Consider the following 16891-nt stretch of genomic DNA (forward strand, 5'->3'; position numbering starts at 1 on the left):
ACGTCTGAGAGCACTTACGATGCTCCTACATGTATTGTTTGACGTTTATATCTACAACATAATATTTTATGATCTGAAGATGGCCGTGGCCGAAACCGGTAACAATGAAGTTAAAAGTTTGTGAGATGAGGATGGACCTGTAAAAAAAAAAAAAAAAGAAAAAAAAAAAAGAAAAAAAAATTCATGATCTCTAATTATGTTGGTAAGTTTCTCGCCGATCTCATTTCTCCTACTTCTCGTTGCTTTCGTCGTTCTTCGATTTAATCTCAGTCCATATTGTGTACTCAGGAGACTATTCATTCCGTTCAACATATCCCGTAATCCTTCCTTTTCACTGAGAATAGCAATATCACCAGCGAATCTTAACGTTGTTATCCTTTCGCCGTGAATTTGAATCCCACTCTTGAACCTTTTTTTTACCATCATTGTTTCTTTGACTCTACAGATTGAACCGCAGAGGCGAAAGGCTATATCCCTGTCTTGCAGCCTTTTTAATCCGTTAACTTTTTTCCGGTCTTTCTCTCTTATTGTTCCCTTTTAGTTTTTGTACATATTGTATTTTACCCGTCTTTCCCTACAGCTTACTCTTATTTTTTATGTTTCCGAACATCTTGCGCCATTTTACGTTGTCTAACGCTTTTTCCATGTCGATAAATCCCATTTCCTATACCTTACCAAAATTCGAAAATTTCGAACGTCTTGCACCATTTGACATTGTCGAGCGCGTTTTCCACGTCGACAAATCCCGTGAAAGTGTCTTGATTTTTCGACAGTCTTGCTTCCGTTATCAGCCGCAACGTCAGAACTGCCTCTCTGGTACCTTTACCTTTCCTAAAACCAAACTGATCGGCATCTTTTTCGTTCTTCTGTGTATTTTTCTTGTCAGCAACTTGGGTGCACGAACTGCTGAGAGTGAGTTGATTGAGCGATAATTCTCACACTTACCGGCTCTTGTCGTATTCCAAATTGTGTGGATGATGTTTTTCCGAAAGTCAGATGGTATATCGCCAGGCTCATTCATTCTACATATTCACTATTCACGCTTTTTGTCACTGCCCCCACTGATTTTAGAAATTCTGATGGAACGGTACCTTTCCCTACTGCCTTATTCTTTCTTAAGCTATCCATAGCTCTTTAAAATTCTGATTCTAATACGACATCCCCTTTCTCTTCTACGTCAACTCCTGTTTGTTTTTCTTTCGCGTCATTAGATAGGTCCTCCTCCTCACGGAGGCCCTCAGTGTGCTCCGTCCATTTATCTACTCTTCTCCTCTGCATTTAACAGTGGAATCCCCGTTCCACTCTGAATGTTACCGCCCTTGCTTTTTTAATTTCACCGAAGGTTATTTTGACTTTGCTGCTGCATGCTGAGTCAGTCCTTCCGACAGGCACTTCATTTTCGATTTCTTCACATTTTTGATGTAGCCATTTCGATGTAGCTTCCTTGCAGTTCCCATTTTTTTCATTCCTAAAGTGACTTGTATTTCTCTATTCCTGAATTTCCCTGAACGTTTTTGTACTTCCTTCCTCCGTCGATCAACCAAAGTATTACGTATGTTAGCCATGGTTTTTTAGTAGTCACCGTCCTCGTACCTACATTTTTCTCTCCAACTTTTGTCATTATCGTCTTTAGAGATGTCCATTCCTGTGCAACTGAGCTGGGTACTGATCTATTCATTATCTCAGTAAGTAGAGCTTCAGAGAACTTTAAACGTATGTCTTCATTGCTTAGTACTTCCGCATCCCATTTCTTTGAGCATTGTTTGTACCTGACTAGTCTCTTAAACTTCAACCTGATCTTCATCGTTACAATATTGTGATCTGAGTCTACATCTGCCCCAGCGTAAGCCTTACAATACAATATCTGATTTCAGAATCTCTGCCCGACCATGATCTTCCTGTATCTCCCGGCCTTTTCCAAGTACACCTCCTCCTCTTGTGAATCTTCAACGGAGTACTCGCTATTACCATTGAAATTTATTCGTTAACTCAATTAGTCTTCCTTCTCCCCAATTCTTACTCTCCCGTAACCCTCTCTTCTACTCCTTCCACTATAACCGCATTTCAAATTCCCATAACTACTAGATTTTCATCTCCCTTTACATACTGAATTACTGGTTCAGTATCTTCGTATACTTTCTCTATAACTTCACCTTCTGATTGAGACGTCGGCATGCATACCTGAGCTATTGTTACTGGGATTGGTTTTTTGTGATTCTGATGAAAGCAACCCTGTCAGTGAACTGTTCACAGTAACTCACTCTCTGCCCTACCTTCCTTCTCATAACGAATCCTACTCGCATTTTACAATTTCCTGCTGCTGTAGAAATTATTCTGTACTCAGCCTACCAGAAATCCTTATCTTCTTTCCATTTCATATCACTGACCCCTACTACTGTGCCTTAGTATTAACCTTTTCAGATTTTCTAGCTTCTCTACCAGGTTAACTTCTGAGGCTTAGAACGTTATCCTTTGGTTGGTTATTGGATCTTTTTCTCATGGTCACCTCCCATTTGGTAGCCCCTTCCGGAGATCCGAATAGGGGACGAGTCCAGAATATTTTGCCAATGGAGAGATTACAATGACACTTTTTGAATTAGAGGCCATATGTTCTGTGAATACGCGTTATGTGTCTTTAATGCAGTGGTTTCCTTCGCCTTCTGCATCTTCACGGCGTCGATCGTAGCTGATTCTTCCTCTTCTAGGGGCAGTTTCGCACCCCACGGGCAAGAGAGTTGCCTGAACCTCCGTCCGCTCCTCCGGCCCTCTTTGAAGGCCGTTAGCAGAGGCTGACTTTTTATGTCGGAAGTCTTCGGCCGCCACGGGCATCTTACTTACTTTTTATTAAACTAAAAATTGAAATCCGTTACGTGAACGTGTCTGTAAATAATCAGCATGCACCTACACTACTGGCCATTAAAATTGCTACACCACGAAGATGACGTGCTAAGGACGCGAAATTTAACCGACAGGAAGAAGATGCTGTAATATGCAAATGATTAGCTTTTCAGAGCATTCACACCAGGTTGGCACCGGTGGCGACACCTACAACGTGCTGACATGAGGAAAGTCTCCAACCGATTTCTCATACACAAACAGTAGTTGACCGGCGTTGCCTGGTGAAACGTTGTTGTGATGCCTCGTGTAAGGAGGATAAATGCGTACCATCACGTTTCCGACTTTGATAAATGTCGGGTTGTAGCCTGTCGCGATTGCGGTTTATCGTATCGCGACATTGCTGCTCGTGTTGGTCGAGATCCAATGACTGTTAGCAGAATGTGGAATCGGTGGGTTCAGGAGAGTAATACGGAACGCCGTGCTGGATCCCAACGGCCTCGTATCACTAGCAGTCTAGATGACAGGCATCTTGTCCGCATGGCTGTAACGGATCGTGCAGCCACGTCTCGATCCCTGAGTCAACAGATGGGGACGTTTGCAAGACAACAACCATCTGCACGAACAGTTCGATGACGTTTGCAGCAGCATGGACTATCAGCTCGGAGACCATGGCTGCGGTTATCCTTGACGCTGCATCATAGACAGGGGCGCCTGCGATGGTGTACTCGAGGACGAACCTGGGTGCACGAATGGCAAGATGTCATTTTTTCGGATGAATCCAGGTTCTGTTTGCAGCATCATGATGGTCTCATCCGTGTTTGGCGACATCGCGGTGAACGCACATAGGAAGTGTGTATTCGTCATCGCCATGCTGGCGTATCACTCGGCGTAATGGTATGGGGTGCCAATGGTAACACGTCTCGGTCACCTCTTGTTCGCACTGACGGCACTTTGAACAGTGGACGTTACATTTCAGATGCGTTACGACCCGTGGCTCTACCCTTCATTCGATCCCTGCGAAACCCTACATCTCAGCAGGATAATGCACGACCGCATGTAGCAGGTCCTGTACGGCCCTTTCTGGATACAGAAAATGTTCGACTGCTACCCTGGTCATCACATTCTCCAGATCTCTTACCAATTGAAAACGTCTGGTCAATGGTGGCCGAGCAACTGGCTCGTCACAATACGCCAGTCACTACTCTAGATGAACTGTGGTATCGTGTTGAAGCTGCATGGGCAGCTGTACGATGTACACGCCATCCAAGGTTTGTTTGACTCAATGCACAGGCGTATCAAGGACGTTATTAGGGCCAGAGGTGGTGGTTCTGGGTACTGATTTCTCAGGATCTATACACACAAATTGCGTGAAAATATAATCACATGTCAGTTCTAATACAACGTATTTGTCCAATGAATACCCGTTTATCATCTGCATTTCTTATTGGTGTAGCAATTTTAATGACCAGTAGTGTATATTTTTATACTATTTCAGTTAATATTCTGTAAACTGACCCGTTTCACTTCCTTATCATATATCATGCAAAGTGTCCCATGGAACGTGTAACTAATTAACTGCCTAAATAACTGGCCGTTTTCAATGGTTGAACTGAAATCACCAGCAGCGAGTATCATTATCGAAAACGAATGCGTCGGCAAGACGCTTTCACAATGCGTTTAAGCGTTCCATACTTCCGTGTGTCTATTGTTGTACAGACGCTCGGTGTGGAACACACAAAATATGTGTAGTACCACTAGTGTTTGAAGTAGGCAGAGCTTGTTCCTCTCACATTATTCCTTTCCTCGTAGCAGTCCCGGTTTTGTGCGCTCTTATCCCTTCATTTCAGTCCACTTCATCCCAGCCCTCAAGTCCACCACTCTCAACCGCTGAAATATCCTACCACATTCTGCATGACAATGCTTCAAACAAGAGTCCGTTACTCCAAGTCCAAGAAACAGTTGTTTTCATGAAAACAAAGCTCCTGCTCTGTGTTTAGTTTCCGAGGAATGTACACTGATGCGCCAAAGAAACTGGTATGGCATGCGTATTCAAATACAGAGATATGTAAAGAAGCAGAATACGGCGCTGAGGTCGGCAACCCCTATACAAAATAAGTGTCTGGCGCTGTTACTACTGCTACAACTCCAGGTTATCCAGATTTAAGTGTGTTTGAGCGTGGTGTTATGGTCGGCGCACAAGCATTGGGACACAGAACCTCCGAAGCAGCGATGAAGTGGGGATTTTCCCGTACGACCATTTCACGAGTGTACAGTGAATATCAGGAATCCGGTGAAACATTAAATCTCCGGCATCTCTGCGGCCGGAAAAAGATCCTGCAAGAACGAGACCAACGACGACTGGAGAGAATCGTTCAACGGTACAGAAGTTGCTGCAGATTTCAATGCTGGGCCATCAACAAGTGTTAGCGTGCGAACCATTCAACGAAATATCTTCGATAAGCGCTTTCAGAGCCGAAGGCTCGCTCGTGTACCCTTGATGACTGTACGACACAAAGCTTTACGCCTCGCCTGGACCCGTCAGAACGACATCGGGCTGTTGATGACTGGAAACATGTTGCCTGATCGGACAGATCTCGTTTCAAATTGTATCGAGCGGGTTGACATGTATGGGCATGGAGACAACGTCATGAATCCATGGAACCTGCTTGTCAGCAGGGGACTGTTCAAGAAGGTGGATGATCTGTAATAGTGTAGTGCATGTGCTGTTGGAGTGATATGGGACCCGTGATACGTCTAGATACAACACTGACAGGTGATATGTATATAAGCTTCCTGTCTGATCAACTGCCTTCATTCATGTCCATTGTGTATTCCGACGGACTTGGGCAATTCCAGCTGGACAATGCGACACCCCACACGTCCAGAATTGCTACAGATTGGCTCCAGGAACGCTCTTCTGAGTTTAAACACTTCCGCTGGCCACCAAACTCCCCAGATATGAACATTATTGAGCATATCCGTGATGCCTTGCAACGTGCTTTTCGGAATACATCTCCAGCGCCTCGTACTCTTACGGATTTATACACAGCCCTGCAGAATTCTTCGTATCAATTCCCTCCAGCACTACTTCAGACATTAGTCGAGTCCATACCAAATCGTGTTCCGTCTCTTCTGCGTGCTCGCCGGGGCCCTTCACGATATTAGGCAGATATACCAGTTTCTTTGGCTCTTCGGGGAATATTTTACTTAAAAAAAAACGATTACACGTTCCTTTCGCCCGTGCTCCATTGCTTGCGTAGCGTCGCGCTAGATCGCGCTCGCGGCCGCGTCCTTAGTCCATACATATTTGGCGGCGCGCGGCGCGCAAGACTAATTACTCGACGTAGGGTCACACAGATTTAATTGACAACGTTTAATGGCGGACCCGAGTTGATTCTCTACACTGCTGCACGTGTAAATCAGTCTAACTAAGGATCGGCAACGCCGCTTTGACTCTCGGGACAGGATTAAACTCCTCACTATTCCAGTGTCAATAATGAGAGCCCTGTAGCTATCCAACTACTGTCAGAGAGATTCCGACCTCCGAACACTGGACTACTAGCACTCCATACATCGCCTCCATCTCGTCAGTACCAGCTCTAGACGATATTCTCCCCAACAGCAAAATAGGAATGCAGTTAAATGTTAATAGCTCAAAAGACACGCCACGGCAAACACTCAGTTTTCCTTGGAATCAAATGGTGTTCATTTGCTTTAATTAGCCGTCTCGCTTACTAAACACCACCGTCCGGCTACATACTTAGTTCCACAACCCTATTGGAAGTTCCATCCTGTTCAGCGTCTGCACACTCGTTAAACTAAAACTCTCGGCTAGAAAACCAAAATGATTCAACCCAAAATCCGCTCTCGATTACGGAGACGCACTTTCTGAGTCCCACAAACTTTTATGCTGTAAGAAATACCACGGTTTATCACCATCTCTCGATTCTGAAATACGCTACGAAAAGACCTCCACGAGGCTACTACGTCACACGAGTGCTGCCAACCGGATCCACGACATCGCGAGGTCCCGACCGCTCCACGAAATTATTTAACGTTGAGTCCTCAGGACCAGGACATTTACATGCGGGTAATTTCACTGGTCAGTCCCCAGAGCTTTTCTAAGGTTTACTTCCCAGTAGCTGTTTGAAGACATCTGCCATCCTGAGAAAATCACTCGCTCTGAAACGAGCCCTTCATGTCTCCTCCGCGATCTTTTTAGGGGGATTAGAGAACGACTAACCCATCAGCTCCAGGTAGAATCCAACCCCGTCGTAGACAACCACCATAGAAAGGGCGACGCAGCATGGTTAGAAAATGAGATGCTAAGAATTAAGTGAAGAATGAGAAGATTTGCAAATTGTTCAATACGTTTAAACGCGTTTACCCTCAATATAGCTCTACTATAGACGAAAATGTACATTTTCAGCGCTATTAAATTATTTCTCTGATGTGTCAAAATTTGGAAAAGGTGCGTTTATTAAAAAATTTAAATTGCAATTAATTATTAGCCAACAGGTATTATTACGACTAGCGGCAAGTTTGCTGAGATATTTGTTATTTTTCTTGGGCTTTCATCATCCTAGTAGTGATGAATTAGTGGAGTCGGGAGATTTTTGCTTTCTATTTAAGTCGAGCTACCAGCAACCAGACATCTCGTATTGAATGTGGTAGCCCTGTTGCAGCCATTGTTTAATGGCGTGTTTTTGATATCTTATAGACAAAATTGAGCATCAAGTACCATATCGGACATGTCAGATTGGCGCTATCTTGAATGACTGCACGAAACATTTAAACGATCGAGAGGACTATTTGCAACTTCTGCTTTCAAAGATACCATCATCATAGATTTATTTACATAACAGACCATAAAGGCCCATGACAGAAAGCAAAAGAAATATTACAAACCAGAATAACACACTATACAAAGATCAATAACACAATCAGTGATACGGGAAACAGCTTTGCCATGGTCATAGTTGCAGGTACTTTCGGCAGATGTTGTTCCACTTCCTTCTGTCCATTGCATCTTCCAGGGATGCTGTTGGTTCTACCTTCTGCAACGTCCTCATCACCCTATCTTTCCACCTAGTCCTTGGACGACCTCTTGGGCGTCTCCCAGTCAGCTGGGAATTGTACACTTGGTTGGGGATAGATTCTTCAGCTCTTAAGAGCCGTCGTCCTCTGATGGCCCCACCAACGTCATCTTTCCCAAAACGTTGGTACAAGTCCTCTTTTTGCTTCCTTTCCCATCTTCCATTTTCTCTGTTGAATGTAGGCCCATAGATCTTCCTGAGCACTTTCCTTTCAAATGTGCAAATGCGCTCTTCAAGTGTATGTGAAGTCGCCCGTTTCTCGCAGCCATATACCAGAACCGGTTTTACGAGTGCCATGTAAAGTTTGATCTTGCTGTTCTGGGAGACCAAGCGTGACTTGAATAAGTTACTGAGACTGAAGAAGGCACGATTACCATTAATTATTCTCTGTTGAATCTCTTTCTCAACCTCACTTTTATTAACAGAATCGATCAAAGATACCATGTAAAAACACTCAGATTACATGCGTTAGCGTTCAAGAAAAAGTTACCGCAATTACACTCTTCGTAATCTGCGTTTTGGGCTCCCAACAGTGAGAAATTAAAATGCATATTTTCTGTGGTCGGAGCTTTTTCTGTTAGTACCGTTTACGTTATTAGACGAAGTGGTCGTGTATTTTTCCTATCGTCGTGTAATTTTTTACTCTGCAATAGAAGAAAATGTAGTGTATGCCATCCTTCTATTAATTGGGTAAAATCTGTTCTGCGCTTTCTTTGTTTCACATGCAGTGATGGGAGACCAACGTAGCGTGAGGCCGGGTTCGCTTCTCGGTTGGGTCGGAGATTTTCTTCGCTCGTGAACTGGGTGTTATGTTGTCTTTACGTTCGTATCGTCTCCAATAAGCTCTATTATCATATTTCCATTAGTGGCAGCTGAATGGACACGAACGGAAAGCCAATAAATTTGAAAAAAAAAGAAATACATGGCATGGGCCTAGTCGGATATGGGACAGAAGTAAAACAAAACCACAGCACTGTCCACGTACAACTCTAACGCCCAACGCCCATGAAACCTGGGGAAGGTTTATCACTCAATGTCGCTGGCCATCGCTCTGTAAGTTATGCTTTGCAGGCTTATAGTACTTCAAAATGGTTCAAATGGCTCTGAGCACTATGGTACTCAACATCTGAGGACATCAGTCCCCTAGACTTAGAACTAACTATTTAAACCTAACTAACCCAAGGACATCAAACACATCCATGCCCGACGCAGGAGTCGAACGTGCGACCATAGCAGCAACGCGGTTCAAGACTGAAGCGCATAGAACCGCTCGGCCATAGTGGCCGGCTCATATCGTACTGCGTGTCCTAATACCATGTAAAACTTTGAATATTTTTATATATTTTAGACACCATCACAGCAACACTTTTTTTACTCTAATCAGATTCGCCCAAATATAGGTCTTCTTCACAAACCTTAAGTGAAAAGTAGCTATTTGGTAAAGTAGTGCGGATCATGCTTAAAACTGTTTCAGTGAATGTGTCTAAAGGAAATAAAGTGAAGTACCTAATAAATACCACTCACATTTGTAGTGGGCAATTTTTGTGTCCTAACACGTGGCAGCAAATTTGCAAAACGCAAATTAATGCGGTGAAGCAGTCAGAGACTACTCTATTTCCAACCAGACGCTTTACTCTGCGGAAAGCCGCGGAAATTCCCGTGCAGACGCTATCACGTGTAATAATAAAAACGCGGTGAGAATTAATTTCGTTCAAAGTTTTGAGTGAAGGGTAGTGTTAACGGCTGAGCGTTGTATTTGGTAGAAACCACTCTGGTGTTACACGAGAATGAAACGAGCGGTGAACATGGAGGCATCGGTCGCCGGCGCAACTTGGGCAAGAACAGGAGGGAACAGTGGCTGGCGCTCACAATGCCGGCGGCCAAGTTGCGTCCCTATTGTTCGCAGAGCCGAGCCGACGGGCTTTGTTTGTTGCCAAACAGACGGCTTCCTACACGCAGGCTAAGACGGCGTAATATAATTAAAACGGACGTTCGTTGCCGGGTCTCGGCGCGCCTACGCCGTACAACTGAACTGGCTCGTTTACAGAGCGCCTGAAAATAGGCGTGGGACGGTCTTTGTATTATCGAACTGGTAGTAGCGCACCATGAAATATTATATTCAGATTTGGTGATAATAAAATTTTACAAGCTGTGTCGTAGTTGCGAATAAAGACCAGCATCCAGTACAGAATTTGTTACCTTAATTCCATCACCCTGTACAGAGTTTGTTTCTTTAATTCCAGTCGAGATTACAAAAAATGTCGCCAGACCCTTGATGACGGTCCTCCCAAGGTCTCCGGACATAGCTCGATTAGATATTTCTTCCTTTGAGGCATTGTGAAGAATGCTGCCTACCAGACCCCGATACGGGACCTACAGGAACCGCGAGTTTGCATCAGAGCAGCAATTGCATTGCATTGCACACGATAATGAGGAAATGCTAGGCCAGACGTAGAAGGAACTGGCATATCGCTTACATATCCTGCAAGCTACAGATGACGCACACGTTGAACTATATTAAACGGTTAATAAAACTTTCTTTGTGTGTAAACATTACACTGCAAACAGCATCTTTTACCCATCCCTTTTCTGATACGTACGTTATCAAAGTTGTAAAGATCATTTTTAACACTCAATACATCTTACAAACAATTAATTATGATATAATGAAAATGTACTGATTTCGTGTATATGTAGAAAACATAAACTGAAAAATGTGGCCGGCCGCTGTGACCGAGTGGTTCTGGGCGCTTCAGTCCGGAACCGCGCTGCTGCAACGGTCGCAGGCTCGAATTCTGCCTCGGGCATGGATGTGTGTGATGTCCTTAGGTTAGTTAGGTTTAAGTCATTCTAAGTCTAGGGGACTGATGACCTCAGCAGTTAAGTCCCATAGTGCTAAAAGCCATTTGAACCATTTGAAAAATGTGATGAAACATATCTGATTAAAACAGAATGGATAAGATACGTTTAAGACAAAACTAGCGCCTTTTCATCATGTCATAATGAAATGAAATGATCGTATGGCATTGTTGGCCGGGAGGCCCCACGCGGGGAAGTTCGCCCGCCGTATTGCAAGTCCTTTTTAGTTGACGCCACTTCGGCGACTTACGAGTCAATGATGATGAAATTATGATGAAGAACACACAACACCCAGTCATCACGAGGCGGAGAAAATCCCTGACCCCGTCGGGAATCGAACCCGAGACCCCGCGCGCGGGAAGCGAGAACGCTACGGCAAGACCACGTCATAATTTATCGTTTATAGGATAATTTGTCCAACAGTCGTATTTCCCTTTTCTTTTCTTGGCATGTCTGAAGATGATCATTATGGACCGAAATTGGTAGTCTAACGATAATTTTTGTGCTCACAGATTGGAGCTGGAGAAACAAATTCTGTAAAGCGAAATTTGTTTCAGTCGCATGAAACAATATTAACATCGACACATCATTCTACCACGGCAGGAGAGTCTTATCTCTGTGTTCGGAACTGAATTTCGAATCCAAACCTTCGCGTGTACCGGAAAACGCTCTTTTTTATACCATAAGATTTCCCAGGCACAGCTCGCTCAAAATAAAAAAAAGTTCAGAGCATTTACTCGAAATGAACTTTTTACTGGGCTAAGTTCTGCTCCAAGAAGTGCTACTCCACCAGTGGAATTTACTGAGTAAGGCGAAGATCGAAGTTTTCTGTCCGTTACGAAGCGTTCCTGTGTATTTCAAACGGTGAAAGCTGTCAGCGAAAAACGCGCGTTGGGATCGATTCCACACCCGGTGCACAGCTTTCACGTTTCGAATTTTCTGGATCAACACGAGACACGTCATCCCATTATGGCTAGTGTTACTGTATGTCACAAAAACTTTTCTTTCGATTCCTGCATCGACAAAGAGGGTATTGAGTGTTAATAAAGCAATTAATGTGTCTTCGAAAGTCAAGATGTTCTAGTCTGTTAGGCCGCGTAATAATGTTCTTCAGATTTCTTATATGTAATCGACGTTCCGACACCACTATCAGCATCTTCTTCAGAATCTTCTGGTATCCACCATATACTGAACATTGTCCGAGACCTGTGTCACTTTCACTTAACAAAGGGAGTTTTCCCGTTCTTGTTCTGAAGAAATGGGATTACTGAGACAAATTTTTTCGACTACTTTCAGCAGGTCATAGTCACTGGGAACGCAGCGATAACAATGAGAGAAACAGGGAGAATGTTAACCGAAATATTATTGCCGAGCCTCCGAGGTGGATCCCTAGTAGTTGCTGAGTATTTACTTCCTTGACTGAGGGAAGCCACAAAGCTGGAACACTATAGCCGTCATCTCTGTTGTAATTACTCTCATCTTTTTAGATGTCGCTACCGATTCTCAGACTTCCTTCTAATAACGTCCCATTCTTTGGCTATCACTCGTATGTTGTTGAAATCAGAAAATATCTTGCTCGCAGTTCTTCTAATGTTCGCTACTGCAGATTCCGCACTTTATTTTAAACACATCTGGCGTTTGTGGTCTTCACTACGTTTATTATTGTCCAGTCAGTTTCGCCTAAATAGACTACTCTTTCTTATTGCCACATGTCATTGCACAAACTTCCATGACGTGGAGGCGATGAGATGTGTCTATTTTTCACCGTAAAATGGTTGATATTTTGTGCTACCTGATAAATGTGGTCTTTATACCATTTTTGGTTAGTAACTCTAGAAGCGAACGGTAATATTACAGTGAGAAGGCGGTCCTTCGTCTTCCTTATGAACATAATTAATACTACTTCGTTTGAAGGTTCTATATATATGGCCGTTGGCCTTCAGCGACCTCTTTATGAAATTCAACTCCGATTAGCAGCTGATACGCCAAGGAAATAGGAAAGAAGTGGGTCGTAATGTTGATTAAGGTGTTAGTTAAAATTAGTAATAATGTGTCTTAATAATGGGGTATTCAGATTTAGCAATCTTAGGACAGATTGTAATGCTGGAAATGCATCTTCTCATATTTCCATCTATTGTCATATTTTTTTTCCTTGTTTTGTTACCTCTAGATATGACATTTCTGTGTCTTTATATATTGTAATTGTTTTACTATTTGTATATATGTATTTATGCATTTATGTCGATGTATAATTGGTTGTTTTGTAAATATTATTTGTATTTTTACGCTGGGTCTTGCCTAGGGAAAACTATGCTATCGAACGAATACATCGACAGGTCGTGTGGAGAACCACTGTGTTTAGGATCTTCGGCAGTGTTAACTCTGCCGCGTGGAGCGCGGGCAGAGCAGAGAGAGTCTGGCTCGAGTAGGGCAGTGGAGCACGTGTGTTGTGTGACGCTCCCGCGAGTTGCCGCGCTTTCGGGGTTTGGAGCATGTAATTGCGCTCGACACGGTGTCGCGGACGGGAAGCATTAGCTGGCGCACATCGAGAGCCCGTTTGGCCTGGTGACCGTGTCGAGAAGAAGGCGCGCCAACATCCAGCTTCTGCAACAGCGACGGCCGACAATGAGTGACTGTCGCCACCTCCTCGATCGACGGCTTCAAACCTTCAATCAACCAACAAGGAAGACTGGAAGCACATAAAGTTTTAGAACTGTATGACAGCTTCACTGTTGCATCACAAAAATACAGCAACTTAGCATGAACGTTTGTTGCTCATTGTCCCAATTGCATTACCAAGCAGGGTCCCTTCCTTTTCCGGAATGAACCCGAGTGTCGTTGAAATTCAAACGCCAGCATTAAAGTAATATCATTCCATTTCACTGCTTTAATTTCAAAGTTCAGTTAAAGTATTCATAGCTGGCTACAATATTTAGATCACACAAGCACAAATTAAGAGTGCGAGTTTTGTTACCATATTTTAGCTTACCTGTGACTGCAGCTCAGCTTGGTACGTACTAAATTTTACTGTTGTTAATTGTTCAGAATCATTAAATTCAAGTTCAAAGTTAAATCTCTTATTTCTAAATTGCGTAGATTCAAGTAGCTTTTGAAATGATTGTTGAGGTAGCCTAAGACCAACCTTATTTTACTGAATTTCGATGTGCTTCACAAACAAAGCTCACTATTAATTTCAGTCACTAAATTAACTTTCAATTTTCTGGTTTTATTAATTCTTTTGCTAAATTAAGTCAGAGTGTAGCGAAATTTATTGCTTCTGACAAACTTTCAGTTTTCACACTACATGTGTCAACCTTCAGTTGCCACCCTTCTAGTGCTAATTATATGTGCAATAACCTTTCTTTTTCAGTTATTGTAGAAGTTGTCCATAGGACTGGCGACCGTAATTTTCCCCAAATCTCAAATATCTAATTAACGCCAATTAATTGTTAACGTGACGACCGCACATTTACTTTCTTTATTAATTTTACCCTTTTCTCAAAATTAATTTCCACCAGTTTCATTTGCATTTTTCCTTTCATTTAGATGTAACCCTTTCCTCCCTCTTTACCGACAGATTAACTTCGGTGACGATTGCTTTTCCCAAATTTCCATTAGGTACACGCGGTTTAATTTTTCACTGTCATTAAGGTCGATAAGTGAGGGGGAGGTTACAAGATGACTGGAGAAAAGAGGCCGATGATGTTAATAACCTATTTGTTTGATTACTGATGAACCATGAAAGTAGGTCAGTGAAACAAAATAATCTTACATGGGCCAAACTAAAGCAAAAAGATGTTCTCACCACCTTCGACTTAAAAGGAATATATAGAGCGAAATAACAAAAGAGCTTAATATTGACAGTAATATTTTTGTTGTCTCATTCTGTTCTGACGCAACTAATTCACAAACATGGTTCGAACATTTCTTACCAATACTAACGTTAGATGCAATTGTTTAAATTGTGTAATACACTTTTCGTTTAAAATAAAATTTGAAAAGCAAGAAAAAAATGATGAATTCACATTTACTTATGTCAAGGTAACTGCAGGTTTTTCCTCTGGCGATACAGTTTAACACAAATTGGTGCAGGGTATTCTCAAGCGTATATTGACCTTTTTCGAAACGTAATCAAATGTAGACACGGACATTCTCATGCAGTCATGAAATTTCTCAGGATCTGATCGTAAAATTTCATACATACATTAAACTCCAAAAAACTCTCTCTGTTTCACTAGATTTGGACCTTTTCTCACTCTGAATAAATCGACTTTCAGAAATGTATTTTCTTCCAGTATGAAAACGGATATCAATTCGGCCGACTCTGTTGTTTGTCTAATTTCCGAGCATTCCGCCCGCTCCCCGCCATGCTACATTCAAGCCGTAGCGTTAAGCTAGTCGGACAGTGAGATGCATATAGCGCGTGCGGCGCGGCGCAGCGCAGCGCCCTTTTTTCTAACTTCACAGGTTCGAATGGGACCGCGGAAACTGCGACGCGACTCGACTGGGACGCGACACGCGCCTGCGCCAGGTCGCGCGGCTTTGTGGTTGTGGCACAGTTTCTCGCGCTGCGCGTCACGCGAGCTTTTTGGGAGTGATGAGGCAGGGAGCGGGAAGGTAATCCAGCCATATGGTCACTTCGGCATGGCACATGTGGCCAGAGGAAGGATTGCCCATTCGAAAAATACAGCTTACTGTATACTGAATTTTATTGTCAAGGAGGAGTGGCGTTTCTCGCCGTTTAAGCGCTCCATCTCATTTCGTTAGTACATAGTAGTTTTCAATTACATATATCTGGATACTTTCTTGTTTTGTTTATTCTTTTGTCAAGAACAATGCACAGTTCAATAATTGGGGAGCCATTAGCCACTGGAATTATATTGTCTGCCTCCACAATGTTCTCAGACCGTAAGAAGGAACAGACGATTTATCGAGAGGGTAGTGAATAAGGAAGTGAGAAATATTATAAAATCATGTGATCTAGAAGCAAGGCAGAAAAGTAAAACAAGGTTATGTACTTGCTGCTATTATGCTGATGTATCTCTACGATCTGTTACAAAAAGTGGAAGAGGCATAATTTCCACAGGTATGACCCCTTTGTGTTCTTGGAAAAAGCCTCCGAGATATTAAGTACATAAATTTCACTATCTTATTGGATCTGGATGTAGTAAGAGACATTATACTGCATATATGTGGACATCTCATTTCCACTGCAAACTAGAAACAGTCGAGAAGCCCTCACGAATAACAAAATTTTTTAATCGGCTCGTCGTGACGAGAAAAAGAATTTCAGTGGTTGCAGACACGCTGTCAGCATTAATAAACCAGTTATACAACAGGCTACACAAATGTAGTAGTGGTCGGTATTATTCCGAAAGTATGAGTATGCCGAAAGAGTGTGGTGATTCGATATACACACATAAAGAAAGGTTTTGCATCACTCCAGTTCCCAGAACTCCTGAAGATAGCTGTTGTCTGTGGGTATTGTATCACAGACATATTCCCTTTGACTTTTCAGTGATGTCACTAAACCAGCCCAAACATACAACCAACCATGCATGAGCAGCGCCTATTAGACGGAAGGGGTCTGACAGCCGAACAGTTCCAGTCATTGCACCAGGAAGGAGGTACACGGCTCATGTTGTCTGTAGTTCAGTCATGCCCAGATGGTCAGTACCGCGGTTGGATCGCGTCCGCATTGTTATTTTGTGCCAGAAATGGCTCTCAGCAAGGGAAGTGTTCAGGCGTCTCGGAGTGAACAAAGCGATGTTGTTCAGACATGGAGGAGATATAGAGAGACAGGAGCTGTCGATGACATGCCTAGCTCAGGCCGCCCAAGTGCTACTACTGCAGTGAATGACTGCTGCCTACGGATTACGGCTCGGAGGAACACTGACAGCAACGCCACCATGTTGAATAATACTTTTCGTGTAGCCACAGGACGTTGTGTTACGATTCAAACTGTGCGCAATAGGCTGCATGATGCGCAACTTCACTCCCGACGTCCATGGCGAGGTCCATATTTGCAACCACGACCCATGCAGCGCAGTGCAAATGGGCCCAACAACATGCCGAATGGACCGCTCATGATTGGCATC

Source organism: Schistocerca piceifrons, chromosome 1, assembly GCF_021461385.2.
Source record: "Schistocerca piceifrons isolate TAMUIC-IGC-003096 chromosome 1, iqSchPice1.1, whole genome shotgun sequence".
Taxonomy (NCBI): Eukaryota; Metazoa; Arthropoda; class Insecta; order Orthoptera; family Acrididae; genus Schistocerca; species Schistocerca piceifrons.